The following is a 23507-nucleotide window of genomic DNA, read 5'->3' on the forward strand; positions in this document are numbered from 1 at the left end:
TAAACCACGGAGGCCGTAGGAGGGTCAGGGTAAAACCTCGTATATTGCTTTGCCAATTTTCTATGCTGAGCAAAATTTACTTTCAAGGAAGCTGATTCCCCATAATAAACCCTTTTTTAATCTAGCCTTTTCAATAAGGAACATTATTTTATCTGATTACTTAGAAATAACTAAGAAGCCCAATGGAAAGAATATAACAAAACATAAAACTGAATTGCAAAAATTTATTTTTGCTGGCTCTAGGTCTAATTTGAATAAAAACACGTAGGTATTTTTGTTGTTAACCAATATATTTCGGTTCCTCAACGATAACCGTCTTCAGGGCAAGTTTATTTACACATATGCTACGTGTGCGTGGAGTTCCGTACAGAGCGCCACGCGATAATAGATCCATAAAGTAAAATTCAATGGAATAAAAAGTATATCCAATGTGATTAAATTTAAGTAATTTCTACCGTAACGCTATCTATGTACATATATTAGCATTGTAATGCCGTTTTCAGTAGCATCACCACCACACATTCATGTAGTAACCACTACATACGGCCCAACTGCAACATCGATCAACAAGTGAATGAGAATGCATACCGCAAGTGCCCAAACTTCTCAAACCGCTTATAACGACTTAACTTAAGTAGAAACAATTTGTACTTGACAGGGCATTATAGCGCGACCTACCGATAAGCGAAGTCTGTACCGCAAAAATTTTGCGTGAGCAAATGTAGTACCATTATCTTACACAGATCCATCACCTTAGATCAGTAGGTGATCTCGGTCTCCCACTAAATTTTGGTGTGTCCGGAGGTTGCGCTTGAAATAACCTAATTACTGCCTCATCCTTCTCCCAGACATATGGGCGTCCACTACTACCGTACCTACGAGGCCTGGCCACCATATAAACTACTTGCGTATTATCGATTTCATCAACCATCGGTTGCTAGGAAATTGATTCACCAGTCAGTCGATTGTAATTTTACGGACGTTGATTTCATCAATTTCAGTTGCTCAGAAATCGATCCACCGTAATCCAGCGGTTCGTCATCTACGTCTCGCTTTGTATCGATTCCATAAACCACCGGCTGCTTAGGAATAGATCCACAGATTTGTCAACGCCGATTTACCAATCCCATGCACCGGTTTTCACCAATCCATATCGATTTCACCAACCACTGGTTGCTTCGAAGTCGATCCACCGATTCAAAGGGTGAAGGTATCACTCCCCCAACACATTAAACGCCAGCAATCGCCTATGCCACGATTGTATACCCCTCTACTGGTCGATAAGTCATTAGTTTATCAGCCTATACACCGTTCACCTGCTTTCCGCCGCCTGCCCAAGGAATATACCAGCAGCCGGACGTTGTCCATCGATCCTATGTCTGTCATTTCGTTCCTTTCAGTATTACAACCGCCACCAAAAAAGTCACGTGAATTCATTAAGAAAAGAAATAGGTGCTTCTCGACTCTGGATTGATTGTGTGCTACCACAGCCTTCGACGAAACCACCCTGCCCCCAGCGGGTTAGGGGTGTAGAATATACCAGCCGCAGTGTCGAATGTAGTCAACGCTACAGCAACAACAACGAAACCACCTTACAAATCTTATAATAAGAATTGAAAGCGAATCGAATATTGAAAGCGTCGTGGTATGAATATTATTTAAAAGTTTTCCAGGTATGAGTTTGTCATTCTGGGAACGCAGATATTATTTATTAAAACTTTTTTTAATTAAGAGTATTTCGACAGATAAAACAGGCGTCATATTTTGATTAAACCGCCGGGCATAGCCAAGAGAAATAAAATCAGCTTATGTGATATAACTGGATGCCGTTTAAAATTATTGCGTCATTCCGGGTACACTGATTTAGAAGGCGTCATCTGTAATCTGTAATCTGTAATCAAATATCACTCTTAGTATAAAAGTTTGGTAGTCATGTTAGGTAAACGTTCCCCAAACATCGATTGAAGAGGTTTCAGAATTGCTTGAGTTTGTTTGCACGAAAATTTACTGATGAGCAGAAGCTGAAGTTAAAATAAAACGTAAAAGGATTACAAACAAAAGATACTAAAAAAAACTATTTTACTAATGAAGTTGATTTTTTAATTTCTATCGCAACTAAATCTTCCACTTCCATGATTTTGTGTCACATAAATATGGAAGCAAATTCGGCTGACCACTATGAATCACAATAACTTCCAAGTAAATAAAATAATTAAAAACAAGTTTTAAGTTAAACGGTTTTATTGAAAACAATACTTACATGAAGTAATAATAATACTAAAAGCTAGCAAATAATTAGGTAGGTTCTAGGTACTAGTCATCACACTCCTCATCAATCTAGGGCGTTGATCAGACAATTAAATAAAAGCGTTGGGCGCGTGAAATTTTTAAAAATGTGAGGCGTAGCATAATCTGTTTAAGCTTCAGTTGGTCTTATATATGACTACCAATAGAAATTTGACGCGTCCAAAGCTTTTATTTAATTGTCTGATCAGCGCCCTAGATTGATGAGGAGTGTGATGACTAGTACCTAGAACCTACCTAATTATTTGCTAGCTTTTAGTATTATTATTACTTCATGTAAGTACTGTTTTCAATAAAACCGTTTAACTTAAAAATTTTTTTTGGGTTATTTTATTTTAAAATTTTTAGTCTTTATTTAATTGCCTATTATTTCTCATTTTATTTAGTTCATTTAGTGACTCATTATTACAAGGACTCTTTCCTGACAGTTGTTTACAATCTAAGTCCTCAATATATAATCCTTCCAAAAACTTTACTCGACCCTGCGCCACATATGCTTGTCCCTCCTCCAACTCCAAAATATTTTGATGTCATTTCTACCGGACTGTATGTAATATTTGTTCCAAATATGAGCCAAATCGGACATCGTAGGTCGCTTTCTATTCATGTATGTATTGTGTTCCAAATATGGACCAAATCGGACCACAAATACGATTTTTTTGAATATCTCGCTCTTTGCGTCACCTAGCGGCGATTTTTTTTCATATGTCGCTTTCTATTCCTGTATGTATTATGTGTTCCAAATATGAGCCAAATCGGACTACAAATACTATTTTTGTGAATATCTCGATCCTTGCGCCACATAGTGGCGATTTTTTTCTTATTGCATTGCCATCGGGTTCTAAACTATATTCCAAGTTTCAAGCTTGTAGCTTATCGGGAAGTTACTTAAATTTCAATTACAAAATTCGTTCACAACGGCCGTGCAGCCGTGCAGCCTGTCAATTCAAGCTAAATAAAACCGTTTAAAAAAGCTCTAGAACTTGTTGAGATATATACATAAAAAAGACATCTCTGAATCATTTGTCAGGGATATTCTCAGTTTTCGACCCACTTTCAGAGACGAAATGAAAAAATCGTCGTGTATTAGAGACCCTGCTGATTTATTAACAATAAAAAGTAATTTTTCTTGCAGCTCTCCTGAAGTATGCACTGCATTACAGTTATTTCTTACAATTCCTGTGACTACAGCTAGTGCTGAACGATCACTTTTTTCAAAATTAAAATTGATAAAAACCTGCTTAAGAAACTCTATGAGACAATACAGGTTATATAACTTGGCTATTCTGCCAATTGAAAATTCTATAGCCCCATCTTTAAACTTTGACGATGTTGTAGACACTTTTCCGAAACAGAAATCTTGAAAATTCTCTCTTGCCTAAGAGAGGAGGCCTATTGGTGGGACATATACAACGTGTAATTGAGTACACTAAAAATCTCGAAATTTGTTAAAACTAAACTGTGTAGAACGTGACGATTTTTATTTATACGGGCCCATCAAAAGAATTTGCCACGAACCCCAGATGGTATAGTTACGCCACTGTCAATGAATAACCCCGACGGAAAGTTTCCAGCAAAGATATTATATATGTACATATATATTATTTTGGGTTATTTCGTACGGAATATTTTTAGTTAATATATCTTTTTTATTTTAAAATATTACTTATAATTAGAGCTTACGATTTCTCGAAAATGCTCGAGACGAGATTTCTCGCGAGTTCTCGAATCTCGAACTACTCTTAAGGCTCGCGAGATTCTCGAATCTCGAATTAGCCAAAATGTCCGCAAAGCCACAAGTAAAAAACCCCGAAATGTATAGAATATTGCCAATGCAGCGACTGAATTCAAAGTCGAGAAGATAGCGAGTATTACGAGTAATTCGAGATACGAGAATCTCGCGAGCCCTATGAGTAATTCGAGATTCGAGAATCTCGCGAGAAGCCGTGTTCTTGATATCTCGTTGAAAAATAAAATATTGCGAACAAAATTATACATACATATGTATAATAAATATGTTTTGAGTTAAATGTCATTGAAGCAATATAATCAACAAAAAAGTCACAAGTAAAAAAAAAACAAAGTGTATAAATACTGTCCATGCAGCGATTAAGTAAGAATGTCGAGAAGCTCGCGAGATTTACGAGTACTTCGAGACACGAGAATCTCGCGAGAAGTCGAGTTCTCGATTTCTCGGGTCTCGAAAATCTCGCTTGTGTTCGAGAAGAAATCGTAAGCTCTTCTTATAATAACTGCACGATATTCGATTATCTCAGCTTTGTTTATTTTGGTTCAAACTTCCTGTCTTTACATTTTATTTGTTGACTGGATAATATATACATATGTATAATCTGAATTATAATTAATTATTGTGTAAAATAATTATTAATTGATAAGAAATAAGAAAAGTTTGTAAAAGAAGATAAAAAAAGCTGCTTCAAAATCTATATGACCTACGAAATATGTGTGCTAAAAAGCATGAAACGATACATACTTAAAAAAATGTAAACCGCGATAACTTTCGAAGAGATTTTAATTAAATTTTTCCTACAAATTGGCGGGACGGAACCTACTTGTTTTATGCTGACTCCGAACGGCATCTGCAAGGCAGATGAGTTTTCACTGAGAGATTTTCATGGAAGGAATACATTTGGAGCCAGTGTTGTCACTTCTAAAATCTATTTAGTGGTAGATTTTCAAAAAAAAGGGTGGTAGATCTCCTAAAAATAGTGGTAGGATTTTCAAAAAGATTAAAACCAATTTTTTTCAAATTATTATTATTCAACCATTAAAACGAACATAACAACTTTAAGTGAATTAAAAACATACATATAAACAACTGTATGAAGAGTATGTGTATACTGTATAGGCTTTAGACCTTATCAAATAAAAAAATATAATTAAATAATAGTGGGACTCTCACCTAGTTTTTAATTCTGAAGTTAGCAGTCTGTAGTTTTTAAGCGTTTTGTTTTAATAAACTATTTGAATAAGTATCAAAGAACTAGTCTTAAAAGTTTGAAAATTTTTTTACAACAAAAACCTTAACAGCTGAAATTGATAATCAAATGCGAACTACCGACCAGGAACTTTACCAAACCATGCGTGGATACGACTAAAGTTAATTTACAGTCTCCAAATATTCCATTTTTCATAACACATAGTTCAAAACATATAATAATACTACTAAGAAACCTAAAACTAACAAATTACTTCAATGGTATCCAACGAATACCAATAGCCCGAATCTAATGAAATAGACTTGTGCATTAAAACAATTTACTTATTAAATCTTACAACTTTCATCCGTGACATCGAAGGCATCCATCGGATACTGCAATCGACGGCTGAGTGGAATATCGCTCGTATCTCGACTGTCAGTTCGAGAACGCCCTATCTGAGAATGTTTTTCAAAAACACCATATTTCAGTTTTTCTTTTGACAACGATCTATCTCAGAACTCGATTGAAGAACGCCCAAAATGTTTTTCATAAACGTCCCAGCTTGTCACAAATTTATTAAATTTAAGCTGAAATAGAGCGTTTTTGAAACAAGTTCTGAAATAGGGCGTTATTCCAAAATATTCTGGGATAGGGCGTTTTCGAAACGGCGACAGAGATACGGCGATATTCCACTCAGCAATCGAAAAATCAGATTATTACAAAATTTTTTAACATGAATTTCCCATCAATAAAGTTAAATTTTACATAAAATTGTATAAGTTCTTTCGAAGGTACGTAAGTGTTATAAAATCACACATTTCTTTGGTGGAAATTTGAAAAACTTATACCGAGTGTGCTTTACGTTTAATTTTCAACACACTTAAATACCTTAATTTCAGGTCATTGTGAGCAACTTGAAGAAGATAGTCGAATGCAGGCAAATAAAAAAGTGGTAGGAGTGGTAGATCCGAATTTTAGCCTAAATAGTGGTAGAGTGACAACACTGCTTGGAGTGCTTGCCAAAGACCGCATTCATATACGTATTTTACAAGATTGAAATTTTTTATAGAACTCTGCTAAATTTTAAAATTTTCCACAAAAAATAATATTCACAGATAACCCGGTTTTAAAAATAAGATAAGAAGTACAGTAATAAATACGAAATTAGCAGCAGCAATTTTCAACAAATTTCATCAATTAAATTTTCCATTTTTTGATTTTCGGAAACTTAAGAAAAAACAAGTAAGAATGGGACTGTCTTCGGCTGTGCCGAAGACTTCATACCTTTCATGAATGGGGCTGAACAATAATCTTATCCCGTTCGTAATCTCCGAATAATCGGATGTATAAGATAAGAAATATATAGTGAACAGATCTGCATACCTTAACGATTTTTAAGATAAATATAAAATAAAAACAGGTAGGTACTTTGTGTGAATATGCAAAGTTTCTGGTTTTTTGTGGTCTGGGTGTAAAAACTATGACTGCGAATCACGTATTTCAACAATATATGACGTAAACGTAACTATTTGATGAAATTTGATGAATTTTGAAGCTTCTAGCCGTAAAAAGGGGGGCAAAAATTGAGTTTATATGGGGTATATAATATATATACCACCGATCTCTATGATTTTTTCAGACAACAATATATGCTATATACGTAAGCATATGGTGAAATTTGAAGCATCTAGCTGTTAAAAAGGGGCAGAAATTGCGCAAAGTTTCTTATCTGAACAATCGGTTGTATGAGATATATACTATATATACAACCGATCTCTATGATTTTTTCAGACAACAATATATGCTATACACGTAAGCATTTGGTGAAAGTTGAAGCTTCTAGCTGTTAAAATGGGGAAGAAATTGCGCAAAGTTTCTTATCTGAACAATCGGTTGTATGGGATATATACTATATATACCACCGGTATCTATGATTTTCTCAGACAACAATATATGCTATACACGTAAGCATTTAGTGAAATTTGAACATATCTAAACGATTTTTAAGATAAATATAAAATAAAAAATAGGTAGGTAATCTGTGTGAGGATGCAAAGCTTCACGTTTTTTGTGGTCTGCATGTAAAAACTATGACTACGAATCAGGTATTTCAAAAATATATGACGTAAACGTAACTATTTGATGAAATTTGATGAATTTTGAAGCTTCTAGCCGTAAAAAAGGGGCAAAAATGAGAGTTTATATGAAGTATATAATATATATACCACCGATCTCTATGATTTTTTCAGACAACAATATATGCTATATACGTAAGCATTTTGTGAAATTTGAAGCTTCTAGCTGTTAAAATGGGGTAGAAATTGCGAAAAGTTCCTTATCTGAACAATCGGTTGTATGAGATATATACTATATATACAACCGATCTCTATGATTTTTTCAGACAACAATATATGCTATATACGTAAGCAATCGGTGAAATTTGAAGCTTATAGCTGTTAAAATGGGGTAGAAATTGCGAAAAGTTTCTTATCTAAACAATCGGTTGTATGAGATATATACTATATATACAACCGATCTCTATGATTTTTTCAGACAACAATATATGCTATATACGTAAGCAATCGGTGAAATTTGAAGCTTATAGCTGTTAAAATGGGGTAGAAATTGCGAAAAGTTTCTTATCTAAACAATCGGTTGTATGAGATATATACTATATATACAACCGATCTCTATGATTTTTTCAGACAACAATATATGCTATATACGTAAGCAATCGGTGAAATTTGAAGCTTATAGCTGTTAAAATGGGGTAGAAATTGCGAAAAGTTTCTTATCTAAACAATCGGTTGTATGAGATATATACTATATATACAACCGATCTCTATGATTTTTTCAGACAACAATATATGCTATATACGTAAGCAATCGGTGAAATTTGAAGCTTATAGCTGTTAAAATGGGGTAGAAATTGCGAAAAGTTTCTTATCTAAACAATCGGTTGTATGAGATATATACTATATATACAACCGATCTCTATGATTTTTTCAGACAACAATATATGCTATATACGTAAGCAATCGGTGAAATTTGAAGCTTATAGCTGTTAAAATTGGGTAGAAATTGCGAAAAGTTTCTTATCCAAACAATCGGTTGTATGAGATATATACTATATATACAACCGATCTCTATGATTTTTTCAGACAACAATATATGCTATATACGTAAGCAATCGGTGAAATTTGAAGCTTATAGCTGTTAAAATGGGGTAGAAATTGCGAAAAGTTTCTTATCTAAACAATCGGTTGTATGAGATATATACTATATATACAACCGATCTCTATGATTTTTGCAGACAACAATATATGCTATATACGTAAGCAATCGGTGAAATTTGAAGCTTATAGCTGTTAAAATGGGGTAGAAATTGCGAAAAGTTTCTTATCTAAACAATCGGTTGTATGAGATATATACTATATATACAACCGATCTCTATGATTTTTTCAGACAACAATATATGCTATATACGTAAGCAATCGGTGAAATTTGAAGCTTATAGCTGTTAAAATGGGGTAGAAATTGCGAAAAGTTTCTTATCTAAACAATCGGTTGTATGAGATATATACTATATATACAACCGATCTCTATGATTTTTTCAGACAACAATATATGCTATATACGTAAGCAATCGGTGAAATTTGAAGCTTATAGCTGTTAAAATGGGGCAGAAACTGCGAAAAGTTTCTTATCTAAACAATCGGTTGTATGAGATATATACTATATATACAACCGATCTCTATGATTTTTTCAGACAACAATATATGCTATATACGTAAGCAATCGGTGAAATTTGAAGCTTATAGCTGTTAAAATGGGGTAGAAATTGCGAAAAGTTTCTTATCTAAACAATCGGTTGTATGAGATATATACTATATATACAACCGATCTCTATGATTTTTTCAGACAACAATATATGCTATATACGTAAGCAATCGGTGAAATTTGAAGCTTATAGCTGTTAAAATGGGGTAGAAATTGCGAAAAGTTTCTTATCTAAACAATCGGTTGTATGAGATATATACTATATATACAACCGATCTCTATGATTTTTTCAGACAACAATATATGCTATATACGTAAGCAATCGGTGAAATTTGAAGCTTATAGCTGTTAAAATGGGGTAGAAATTGCGAAAAGTTTCTTATCTAAACAATCGGTTGTATGAGATATATACTATATATACAACCGATCTCTATGATTTTTTCAGACAACAATATATGCTATATACGTAAGCAATCGGTGAAATTTGAAGCTTATAGCTGTTAAAATGGGGTAGAAATTGCGAAAAGTTTCTTATCTAAACAATCGGTTGTATGAGATATATACTATATATACAACCGATCTCTATGATTTTTTCAGACAACAATATATGCTATATACGTAAGCAATCGGTGAAATTTGAAGCTTATAGCTGTTAAAATGGGGTAGAAATTGCGAAAAGTTTCTTATCTAAACAATCGGTTGTATGAGATATATACTATATATGCAACCGATCTCTATGATTTTTTCAGACAACAATATATGCTATATACGTAAGCAATCGGTGAAATTTGAAGCTTATAGCTGTTAAAATGGGGTAGAAATTGCGAAAAGTTTCTTATCTAAACAATCGGTTGTATGAGATATATACTATATATACAACCGATCTCTATGATTTTTTCAGACAACAATATATGCTATATACGTAAGCAATCGGTGAAATTTGAAGCTTATAGCTGTTAAAATGGGGTAGAAATTGCGAAAAGTTTCTTATCTAAACAATCGGTTGTATGAGATATATACTATATATACAACCGATCTCTATGATTTTTTCAGACAACAATATATGCTATATACGTAAGCAATCGGTGAAATTTGAAGCTTATAGCTGTTAAAATGGGGTAGAAATTGCGAAAAGTTTCTTATCTAAACAATCGGTTGTATGAGATATATACTATATATACAACCGATCTCTATGATTTTTTCAGACAACAATATATGCTATATACGTAAGCAATCGGTGAAATTTGAAGCTTATAGCTGTTAAAATGGGGTAGAAATTGCGAAAAGTTTCTTATCTAAACAATCGGTTGTATGAGATATATACTATATATACAACCGATCTCTATGATTTTTTCAGACAACAATATATGCTATATACGTAAGCAATCGGTGAAATTTGAAGCTTATAGCTGTTAAAATGGGGTAGAAATTGCGAAAAGTTTCTTATCTAAACAATCGGTTGTATGAGATATATACTATATATACAACCGATCTCTATGATTTTTTCAGACAACAATATATGCTATATACGTAAGCAATCGGTGAAATTTGAAGCTTATAGCTGTTAAAATGGGGTAGAAATTGCGAAAAGTTTCTTATCTAAACAATCGGTTGTATGAGATATATACTATATATACCACCGATCTCTATGATTTTTTCAGACAACAATATATGCTATATACGTAAGCATTTTGTGAAATTTGAAGCTTCTAGCTGTTAAAACGGGGCAGAAATTGCGCAAAGTTTTTTATCTGAACAATCGGTTGTATGAGATATATACTATATATACAACCGATCTCTATGATTTTTTCAGACAACAATATATGCTATATACTTAAGCATTTGGTGAAAGTTGAAGCTTCTAGCTGTTAAAATGGGGTAGAAATTGCGAAAAGTTTCTTATCTGAACAATCGGTTGTATGAGATATATACTATATATACAACCGATCTCTATGATTTTTTCAGACAACAATATATGCTATATACGTAAGCAATCGGTGAAATTTGAAGCTTATAGCTGTTAAAATGGGGTAGAAATTGCGAAAAGTTTCTTATCTAAACAATCGGTTGTATGAGATATATACTATATATACAACCGATCTCTATGATTTTTTCAGACAACAATATATGCTATATACGTAAGCAATCGGTGAAATTTGAAGCTTATAGCTGTTAAAATGGGGTAGAAATTGCGAAAAGTTTCTTATCTGAACAATCGGTTGTATGAGATATATACTATATATACAACCGATTTCTATGATTTTTTCAGACAACAATATATGCTATATGCGTAAGTATTCGGTGAAATTTGAAGCTTCTAGCTGTTAAAATGGGGCCAAAATTTGCGAAAAAATATATATATATATATACTATATATATATACTATATATACCACCATATATATACTATATATACCACAAATTTTTATGATTTTTCAGACAACAATATATGCTATATACCTAAGCATTCGTTGAAATTTGAAGCCTCTAGCTCTTAAAATGGGGCAGTAATTACGAAAATTTCCTTATCTGAACAATCGGTTGTGGGTGATATATACTATATATACGACCGATCTCATCAGTTTTTTCAGGCAACAATATGTGCAATATACGAAAGCATATGGAGAAGTTTGAAGCTTCAATCTGTTAAATTGGGTAAGATATTACAAAAATCCTCTTTTTCTGAAAAATCGGTTGTATGGAGGATATATGCTATAGTGGTCCGATCCGGTCGGTTCCGACAAATGTCTAATCGGACACCCAAATACACCCGCTCACCAAATTTTATCAAGATATCTCAAAAATTGAGGGACTAGTTTGCATACAAACAGACAGACGGACAGACGGACAGACGGACATGGCTAAATCAACTCAGCTCTTCAACCTGATTATTTCGGTATACTTAATGGTGGGTCTATCTATTTTCCTTTAAGGACTTACAATTTTCGGTTTCGTGACGAAATTAATATACCATTTCATTTTCATGAAAGGTATAATTATAGACAGTAAGTTGTCGTGGAAGCTCAATGTAGAGGAGAGGGTGTAGAAGGCCTTGACGGCAATTTATGCATGTAAAACAAAAATAAAAATTATGTATTACAAAAAAAAATTAAAAATTAACAGAATTAGCCTGGTGTCATCGGGCCACTTGAGGGCAGTGCGCTGCCACAACGTCCTAGAAAAAAAAGAGTACTGGGGTGTACGTGGGGTTTACCGCCCGACCTCTCTCATTGGGAGTTTACAGCGATTGTTTAGCCTATCCTATACTATGGAGTGGTGGACAGCCACATAAAGAAGAGCCTCCCTCCAAAAATTAGCGGACGTATGCAGGCTACCAATGCTAAGCATTACAGGAGCTATAAAAACAACCCCGACGGTTGCACTGTATACCATTATGCAGATTCCACCTGGCAAAGAACATAGCGTTAACAACGAGGCTCAGTGCCTCGGGGTAGCTTGAGCGCAGACTATGCGACCATCGTAGTATAGCGTCATCAATTACAGGACGAACAGATTACCTGACTCCTTATCTGCGCTTCGAAGTAGCTCTTTGAGCCATAATAGAGGTGGATGGTTGACGCAAGGATGCCCAATGAAAGCTTTAGAAACCATGACCAAACTGCTATTCCTATTACAATAAAAGTGCTTCAGAAAGCAATTATTTTTGCACTTTTAGCTTTTTAGTCCGAAAGAAATTATTGAATTCGGACTGTCATAACTCCGAAAATAAAAGTTAAGTCCGGACTTTTATTTTTTAAGGACAGAATAAAGGTCCGGTCCTATAACTATGGAACCGCTCACCCCAATGAGACGAAATTTTTTCATGAGAGTTTGTTTTAGTTTTTCGTTGACAAATGATACTATAAACTAAAACTTTTAAATGACCAAATAGTTTTCAAATCGGCCGTTTTATAGTTATAGGGCCGGATTTTATTTGTCTATAAAAAGTTCGGATTTAACTTTAACTTTCGTACTTATTGAAAAAAGTTTTTGGCAAAAGGCCAAACAATAAAAAAGATGCATGATTCGCCATGAAAATGCTATGGGTAGCCCTGCGATCCTTTAAATATTGGCCTAGAACATTTTTTTGTCCCGGACTTTATCGGCTCAAAAAAAAAAAGTAACTATTAAACCCTTATTCTGGTGTGCATATTTTAGAGGATTGTCTATCACACATAATTGCCTTTGAAATCTACTCCGATCGGAGTGTTTTATCAATTAAATATTTGTTAATCCACATTTGCATTAATTTGGGCGTGAAGTGTTTTGATTAAAATATTAATTTGTTTACCTAATTATTAATATTCTGTTTGCATATTCGTAGTTTCAATGTTGTTGTTGTGTTAGCGATAAGGACACTCCCCCAAAGGCGTTGGGGAGTGTTGTCGATGTTAATGGTCCTTTGCCGGATGCAAATCCGGCACATTCCGGTACCAAGCCCGATCATTTCGGGAACGATTTGTTATGACCACATGCGACCTTCTTGGCGATACGGCCCTCGCATTCATGAGGAGTTTGGGGTCGCCAGAGCCTCGGCTGTTAATGAAGCAGAATTCGCCACGGATAGGTGAAGTTGACAATTGGGTTTGGAGAAGCTATATATTGTGCTGGCAACCTGAAAGGCACGATAACCTCCGAAGAGATCTAAGGCCGAGCTTCTCTTCCAATTTGTGTCGTGCTCTTCTTGACTTTCCCTACAAATTGGACGGACGGAACCTACATGTTTATGCCGACTCCGAACGGAATCTGCAAGGCAGATGAGTTTTCACTGAGAGCTTTTCATGGCAGAAATACACCCGGCTTGCCATACACTGCCGAGGGGCGACCCCGCTTAGACAAATTTTCTCCTAATTGAAAAACCTTATTTCTAAAATTTTGATGTTGCTTTGCCCGGGGTGTGAACCCGGGGCATACGGTGTGTTAGGCGGAGCCCCCTACCACCACACCACTATGGCCGCCAGGCACACCTACCGCGGGTATTTTCTGACCCCTAACTCGCTGGGGGATCGTAGTTTCAATCGTATAAAACTGTACAAAAAGTTGTGAAAAATTTGTCACAGCTTGTGACTAAAAGCTCGCCAACAATCTAATGCTTCCTCTGTCCGTTGTCACTATGCACAAAGATCGGTATCAGTGGATTTATAAATTAGGTATTTTTGCTCACAAATTAGTTTGATGCTTTCGTTAAATTTAATTACGCTTTCAACTAAGTAAATAAAATGTGGAAAAATAACACTGGTTTACAGACAAAATGCACCAGAGACGCCATTAGGAAATTCCTATGTAAAATCACCCCCTGATTTCTAAAATCAAGGTTATTTTTAATTCTATGGTAAAGTTTTTGAGATATTTACGAATAGCGGTTTTTTCAAAAAAAAAAAAAAAATGTGTCCACTTAATCATATATATCTCAAGAACGAATTGAGCAATTCCAAAATGGTTTGAAGCTTTTAAAAGGTAATAAAATTTGCTATAAACTGCTGTGCATACATAACACATATGTACCAGTAGGGTGCTTAAGTATTAAATGGATATATTTGCTTGAATGCTTATAACTTTTGTATTAGCCCATCCATTTTGTTGAATGAAAGCTTATTTTTTTTGCAATAAAACAGAGCTTAGAGAGAAAAAAACCAATCTGCCAAAAATAAAAAGTTTTCTCGATCCTTCCTCGCAAAGTACACATTTTTTTTTATATTTTTACAAAAAAAAAAAAAATGGAAAAAAACCGTAATAATTGTTCGTTATCTGTGAATCTGCAGGATCTAGCAAAAAGTGTTGTATGCACAGTTTGTAGAAAATTTTATTACCTTTTAAAGGCTTCAAACCATTTAGGAATTGCTCAATTCGTTCTTGAGATATATATGATTAAGTTGACACAATTTTTTTTTTTTTTTAGAAAAAACCGTTATTCGTAAATATCTCAAAAACGTTACCATAGAATAAGAAATAACCTTGATTTTCGAAATCAGGGGGTGATTTTACATAAGAATTTCATAAAGGCGTCTCTGGTGCAGAAAAAAAAAACTTGGAATTTGTGATCCAGTGTAACAAATGGGTAAGATAAACAAAAGCGAAATAAGTAAATAATGGCATAATGATGGAAGAAATGAAATGAAGAAGTGCTGTCAACATTCTTCCTATAGGGCTGGCTTTGTACTTATATACCTTTATTTTTATATATTTATTTACATATTCTATACTAGCAGACCCGGTAGACATTGTTATTCAAATGAAGCTAACGCTGGTTTGTATACTCAGCGGGCTTTGCACACAGAGTATATTAACTTTGATTGGATAACGGTTGGTTGTACAGGTATAAAGGAATCGAGATAGATATAGACTTCCATATATCAAAATCATCAGTATCGAAAATATTTGATTGAGCCATGTCCGTCCGTCTGTCCGTTAACACGATAACTTGAGTAAATTTTGAGGTATCTTGATGAAATTTGGTACGTAGATTTCTGGGCATTCATCTCAGATCGCTATTTAAAATTAACGATATCGGACTATAACCACGTCCATTTTTTCGATGTCGAAAATTTCGAAAAACCTAAAAAATGCGATAATTCATAGCCAAAGGCGGATAAAGCGATGAAGCTTGGTAGATGGGTTGACGTTATGACGCAGAATAGAAAATTAGTAAGATTGTGGACAATGGGCGTGGCACCGCCCACTTTTACAAGAAGGTAATTTAAAAGTTTTGCAAGCTGTAATTTGGCAGTCGTTGAAGATATCATGATGAAATTTGGCAGGAGCGTTACTACTATTACTATATATGTGTTAAATAAAAATTAGCGAAATTGGATGAAGAACACACCCACTTTTTAAAAAAAATTTTTTAAAATTCAAATTTTAACAAAAAATTTTATATCTTTACTGTATATAAGTAAATTAAGTCAAAATTCAACTCCAGTAATGATATGATGCAACAAAATACAAAAATAAAAGAAAATTTCCAAATGGGCGTGGCTCCGCCCATTTTCATTTAGTTTGTCTAGAATACTTTTAATGCCATAAGTCGAACAAAAATTTACCAATCCTTCTTAAATTTGGTACGGGCATAGATTCTATGACGGTAACTGTTTTCCGTGAAAATGGGAGAAATCGGTGGAAGCCACGCACAGTTTTTATACACAGTCCACCGTCTGGCCTTCCTCTCTGCCGTGACACAATAACTTGAGCAAAAACCGATATATCTTGACTAAACTTAGTCCATGTTCTTATCTGAACTCACTTTATCTTGGTATAAAAAATGGCCGAAATCCGACCATAACCACGCCCACTTTATCGATATCGAAAATTACGAAAAATGAAAAAAATGCCATAATTCAATACCAAATATGAAAAAAGGGATGAAACATGGTAATTGGATTGGTTTATTGACGCAAAATATAACTTTGGAAAAAACTTTGTAAAATGGATGTGACACCTACCATATTAAGTAGAAGAAAATTAAAAAGTTCTACAAGGCGAAATCAACAGCGTTTGGAATCTTGGCAGGAATACTGTTAGTGGTATTGCATATATAAATAAATTAGCAGTACCCGACAGATGATTTTCTGGATCACCTGGTCCACATTTTGGTCGATATCGCGAAAACGCCTTCACATATACATCTAGGGGCCACTCGCTTTTAAAACCCTCATTAATACCTTTAATTTGATATCCATATCGTACAAACACATTCTAGAGTCACCCCTGGCCCACCCTAATGGCGATATCTCGAAAAGGCGTCCACCTATAGACCTAATGCCCACTCCCTCTTAAAATGCTCAGTAACACCTTTGGTTATTTACCCATATCTTACACACATTCCAGAGTCACCCCTAGCCCACCCTAATGGCGATATCTCAAAAAGGCGTCCACCTATAGACCTAGTGCTCACTCCCTCTTAAAATGCTCAGTAACACCTTTCGTTTGATACCCATATCGTACAAACATTCTAGAGTCACCCCTGCCCACCCTAATGGCGATATCTCGAAAAGGCGTCCACCTATAGACCTAATGCCCACTCCCTCCTAAAATGCTCAGTAACACCTTTCGTTTGATACCCATATCGTACAAACATTCTAGAGTCAACCCTGGCCCACCCTAATGGCGATATCTCGAAAAGGTGTCCACCTATAGACCTAATGCCCACTCCCTCTTAAAATGCTCAGTAACACCTTTCGTTTGATACCCATATCGTACAAACATTCTAGAGTCACCCCTGGCCCACCCTAATGGCGATATCTCGAAAAGGCGTCCACCTATAGACCTAATGCCCACTCCCTCTTAAAATGCTCAGTAACACCTTTCGTTTGATACCCATATCGTACAAACATTCTAGAGTAACCCCTGCCCACCCTAATGGCGATATCTCGAAAAGGCGTCCACCTATAGACCTAATGCCCACTCCCTCCTAAAATGCTCAGTAACACCTTTCGTTTGATACCCATATCGTACAAACATTCTAGAGTCAACCCTGGCCCACCCTAATGGCGATATCTCGAAAAGGCGTCCACCTATATACCTAATGCCTACTCCCTCTTAAAATGCTCAGTAACACCTTTCGTTTGATACCCATATCGTACAAACATTCTAGAGTCACCCCTGGCCCACCCTAATGCCGATATCTCGAAAAGGCGTCCACCTATAGACCTAATGCCCACTCCCTCTTAAAATGCTCAGTAACACCTTTCGTTTGATACCCATATCGTACAAACATTCTAGAGTCACCCCTGGCCCACCCTAATGGCGATATCTCGAAAAGGCGTCCACCTATAGACCTAATGCCCACTCCCTCTTAAAATGCTCAGTAACATCTTTCGTTTGATACCCATATCGTACAAACACATTCTAGAGTCACCCCTGGCCCACCCCAATGGCGATATCTCGAAAAGGCGTCCACCCATAGACCTAATGCCCACTCCCTCTTAAAATGCTCAGTAACACCTTGCGTTTCATACCCATATCGTACAAACATTCTAGAGTCACCCCTGGTCCACCTTTATGGCGATATCTCGAAAAGGCTTCCACCTATAGAACTAAGGATTACGCCCTTTTAAAATACTCATTACCACCTTTCATTTGGTACCCATATCGTACAAACACATTCTAGAGTCACCCCTGGCCCACCCCAATGGCGATATCTCGAAAAGGCGTCCACCGATAGACCTAAGGCCCGCTCCCTCTTAAAATGCTCAGTAACACCTTTCATTTGATACCCATATCGTACAAACAAATTCTAGAGTCAGCCCTGGTCCACCTTTATGGCGATATCCCTAAATGGCGTCCATCCATAGAACTATGGCCTACTCTCTCTTAAAATACTCTTTAATACCTTCCATTTGATACACATGTCATACAACCACATTCCAGGGTTACCATAGGTTCATTTTCCTACATGGTGATTTTCCTTATTTTGTCTCCATAGCTCTCAACTGAGTATGTAATGTTCGGTTACACCCGAACTTAGTCTTCCTTACTTGTTTAAAATGGGAGTGGCATCACCCCTTTTATGACTAAGCAATATTCTATCTTTCCGGAGCCATAACTCGAAGAAAAATTACCGGATCGTAATAAAATTGGGTACACAAATCTTCCCTATAGCAGGAAATATTTCTAGAAAAAATGGGCGAGATCGGTTAAAGGCCACGCCGACTTTTATATAAAAGATTTTTAAAAGGGTCATAGAAGAAAATAATAAGCTATATCTTAGCGAAAAAGAGCTTTATATCAATAGAATTTTAATTTCTAAATTGAATTATAACATTAACACTGAGTATAAAAAAAATTTATATTTAATATTTATCCTTCCTTACTTGTTGATTTTATTCATTTCATGTTTTTTGTTTGTTAAACCAACCAAAACCACGCAAACATGTTCGTACCGTTTGAAAAGACGGGTACATGTGCGTATATGTAACACTTTTTTTTTTTGGTATAAAAGAGAATTTAGGGGAATTCCGCTTAATCCAAATCTTCTGCTAACGTTCGAATAGCTAAACTGTTGAATAAATAACTCCAATATTCAATAATGCAAAATGGCCTTTATTAAAGTACTTCACAATAACACTGATACTTCAAAACTAATAGCTTGCTTAAATCAAACTGATTGATCGTGCCTCAGGTGGTGCTGCTTTTAAACTGTTCGGTTTCCTCGTTGGCATATTTCTAGGCGTTTCTATTTCTAGAATTTACTAGTTCGCTGAAGATTGCATACTTTTGTGAGTATCTCAGAAATATGCATGTGGATGTGTGAGAACTACTTTGCTGATGATTGCATACTTTTGTGAGTAACTCTCCGCTGCTGTATGTACATATGTGTAGACATAATGATTGATTTGTTTATGTAGACACAAGTGACTGCTTAGTATCGCTTTGAGATGATAGTATCCCTTAGTGTTGCTAATATCCGTCACAATATGTACAAACATACAAGTGAATCTAAAATAAATGCGCTAAAAAACAAATATAAACCGAAAGTTTAAGTTGGCTGATAACTGCAGGTCTTCTAAGCAGAAGTTGACGTGATTGAGAAGGCGGTGTATGAAATGCTATTCAGTGCCACCACAGTTGGGGAATTTTACAGCTACACGGATAGCCCGGTCTGGGAGTGTTTGAACTTACTTGCGCTTGCATCGAACTATTTTGTGATTAAGATTATCTTGGTCCCGGGTCAAAGTGATATCCTGAGCAAATGTCAAGCGGATCCCTAAGCCCGGATTGGTACAATTGCATCGTACGAAGAAGGCTGTAGGGATTTCGGATTTCGGCTGGATACCTGTGGTCTGCTCCTGCATAGATGAGCTTCGAGTCAGCGCAGCAAGCGTTGGGCGGACACCACCCCATGTAGGGTAGATTCTTCTGGTCGACAGTGGATGAGAGGAGGTCTGCGCCGAAATGATTGGGTTCACTAAGGCTGATCTACCAATGGTCATTGCGGTTTTGACAGGACATTCTCCAATGAAAATCCATGCGGTCCGTCTCAATATACTGAAAGCAACCACCCTGCTTCAGCTGTATGGAGGATGATGAGGTGGAATCATTGAGTCACTTTTATGCTTGATTGCCCAGCTTTTGCCAGAACTAGACGAAAGTATTTCGGTCGCGACTCACTTGGATCTCCGCAGGGTTTAGCCAAGATTGAGATCGGCATCATTCGAAATAATATTGTTGCTACGCAACGACTCTCTAAATAGCTATAGCTTACGTCACCGTTATTTTATGTGGTATCACAAAGGACCTTCATGTTGTCCAAGTGAGCTTCCACTACTAGGGCAGCTACAACCTAAATTAACTTAACCTACTGACTGCCCTACCAGATAGATCTAACTTTTGCTTCATGTAGTAACAATACTCGCTTCATAAAATTTTTATATCCATATAATTTAACTGCAATAAACTCCCTTATTCAAATATTAACTGAAGTTACAATACACATATGTATATACATCTAGCAAGTTTGCTGTTAAAGTTTCTAACTCTTACTTACTTACTTACTTAATTGGCGCTTAACCGTCTAAACGGTTATGGCCGAAAAGTTTCTAACTCGCGTGGTATGTTTTAGCATAGTCAATAAATTTACCATGTCTTAACATTGTGCTACTTTTGCATACAAGTCAAGCGGCATAATATATTTATGTACATATACCAACGTACAGCAGTGGTGCACTCGAGAGCTTTGGAAAACTATTTGGCATTAACCTGCATGTCATGTGAGCGCAGCGGCAAAGATTCAGTAAAGCACACGGTTGCCACTTTGGTCCATTTGGGCCAAAAATGGTCCCTTCCCACCCAGTTTGGTCCGTCGACCCCTTTTCTTCAATTTGGTCCTTTTTAGGTAGTTACCACGATTTTGGTACTTTTCTTTCTTTTCCACTCAGGTAAAAATTCACAACATTGCCCAAAAATTTGCCGCACATTCGTTAACCCACATACATATAATTTTGTATTTATTTCAATGGATTTCTCACCATAGAAAATTGCTCAGTCAATAAAAATGTACTAGAACAGTGACATTTCACCTAGGAAATAATTTAGGCGAGGAATTGAAAAGAAAAGTGTTGGCAGATACACTGTCGTTAATTGTTGATGAAACAAGCGACATATGAAAAAACTCTTGTTTTATAATAATTATAATAATAATGGCTAGATATTTCGATCGGTTATTAAACACTTAGTGCAAGACTTTTGTCACTAGTAGAGCTAAAAGTATGTGTTCCAAATGCACGCGTGCCTCTAAGAAATTTGACAGGTTTGCCACTGATGAAGCGTTAAGTTTATTGAATTCAAAACTAAGCAAAAGAGTGAAACTAATTTATTTTATAATAAGTGTACTTGCCACTCACTAAATTTAAGCATACGTAGAGATATTAATAGTTTGTACAGGAATAACTATATCAACGTGCCAAACGAAAAGTGAGGCTGAGTGGAAGCGAGATGCGTTGTTATAATATAAAGATAGAAAGTTATTAAAGTGAATTTTACGGAAAATTGTAAAAGTGACACTGTGACAGTGCCAGAAACGTTTCAAGCTTGTAAAATATATGGAAATAAAAATTGTTTCACGCCTAGCATAGCTTATAGCGAGCACTCTGCCTAACACTTTCAAAATGTTTACAAAGAAATTCTATGCATTACTTCTTGTTTGGCACGTCGATATTTAAATCTTTCTCTCCCAGCTCAATGAGTTCAAGAAATTCCAGGGCTTTTGTGCGGTTAAGCCACACAAGGTAATTTAGTAATAAGTATTTTGGTGCAATAAATATATTAACTGGAAGGCAGAAATACTTCTTGAGGGCGATAACTTTATAAATGTACAATGAATGCGATTAACAAATTTTATTTTTATATTCAGCTTTTGAAGCAAATGCGAAAGATATTTGATTTAGGAAGAAATATTTTCTGTGAAATTTGTGAGCAAAACTAGGTTCAAGACGTTAGGTTGGTGAAAGACATTGACTTATCCTAGAAATGTGAAAATGTAATACCATGAACTACATTTTATTTTTGTTCGTTCAGCTTGAATTAAAGCAAATTATTTACTATGTCTAATAAAATTGTGTGTATGAAACCATGGAAACATGATAAGATTTTATATTTTACAACGAATACGATTCTCTTGTATACCTCTTCATATACCAATAAAACAAAACAAAAATGTTGTGCTTTTTTTGAGATCTGGTCCCTTGTTTCGATGAATTTTGGCGCCAAATGAAAACATGGTGTGGCAACCGTGGTAAAGCAAGCAGTCAATTACTTTTAGCTTGTACTTCAAGCAGTAAACATTTCATTCGTGAATTCTATGCTCAAACATTCTCCATGTAAACACATTCTAATACAAAAAAAATTGCGGTTGTATTCGAAGCTCTGCCGGCGTTGTGCACCACTGACTCGCAGGCACTTAAGGGCCGGCCTCAAATGCGCTTAGCTTACTTTAAGGCTAGGTTTGTTAGCCTAGTCGTATGTCCTACCTTCCCTATTACCCGCTTTCTAGCATTTAACTTTTACACCATTTGATTTCTTATATGCGTACAGCTGTTTAAGGTACCTTCGTAATAGCTGACAATTTGTTACAATTTTATACACGTCGCAGCAACCGACAGCATAGCATGGAAGCTCTAAAGTCCTGAGATAGCATCTTCGTTTTTACTATACATATTCAAAGTAGTCAGTAGTATATACAGATATATTAACCTTGTATAAAAATTAGTTACTGGTAGACTAGTTGCAAGGCTGGTCCAACACTTCAACAACAACTAGTTTTATCGCGATATATTATTAGATGACAAATATCAGATTTTGATAACGATTCTGGAAATTTATATATGATAGGTTTCAGAGGAGGAGGATAGCGAGCTATTGCCATATGGACAACATGGCTTAGCGTGAGCAGGGCTATACTGTCGGAGCCTTTCCAACGAACAGGAAGATTTCACTTCTACCCCTGAATACCTTCTTGACCAAAATAGTTTTCTCCGAGTAGATGACCGATTAATCAACTTTAATCACCCGTATAAAGAAAAGTATCCAGTTATTATCCCTGATGATTCACGGTTCTGCTACGGATTACTTAAATTTTTACGTAAACTATTGATGCATGCGGAATATCAGCGCAGGGTCAGGGCTAGCATATTTCATTACGCGATTGAAATCTAAAATTAAGTTTTGCTTGCATATGTAACTTTAAACCCTGAACCAGCTTCAAGAAAACTTTTGTATCACAAATCATGACAGCCTTACAACCAGAACGGACTTTGCAGGTCCTTTCGAACTCAAATCGTTAAGTCTTAAAAAATCACAAAAAATCAAGGATACATCCGCGTTTTTGTGTGATTTTTTACCAAGGTAATACACCTAGAACCTTGTTCGGAGTTTTAAAACAAAGCTTTTCAAGCTTCTTTATTTATTTGTTAAGCTTTCTGGTCTTCTTATCAAACCTACTTGAGGAGATTGTCTATATTCGCTTGCCAGAAGACGTTACGCAGAATGA

The 23507-nt window shown here is 35.6% G+C and overlaps 1 protein-coding gene across 19 annotated transcripts in view; it reads right to left on the bottom strand.

Moving 5' to 3' along the window:
- Positions 1–23507, bottom strand: part of Dys (Dystrophin) — a 1130370-nt gene that overhangs the window by 105282 nt on the left and 1001581 nt on the right. The gene's annotated exons all lie outside the window — the stretch shown is intronic.

This window comes from Eurosta solidaginis, chromosome 1 (assembly GCF_040869045.1).
Source record: "Eurosta solidaginis isolate ZX-2024a chromosome 1, ASM4086904v1, whole genome shotgun sequence".
NCBI classification, from domain to species: domain Eukaryota; kingdom Metazoa; phylum Arthropoda; class Insecta; order Diptera; family Tephritidae; genus Eurosta; species Eurosta solidaginis.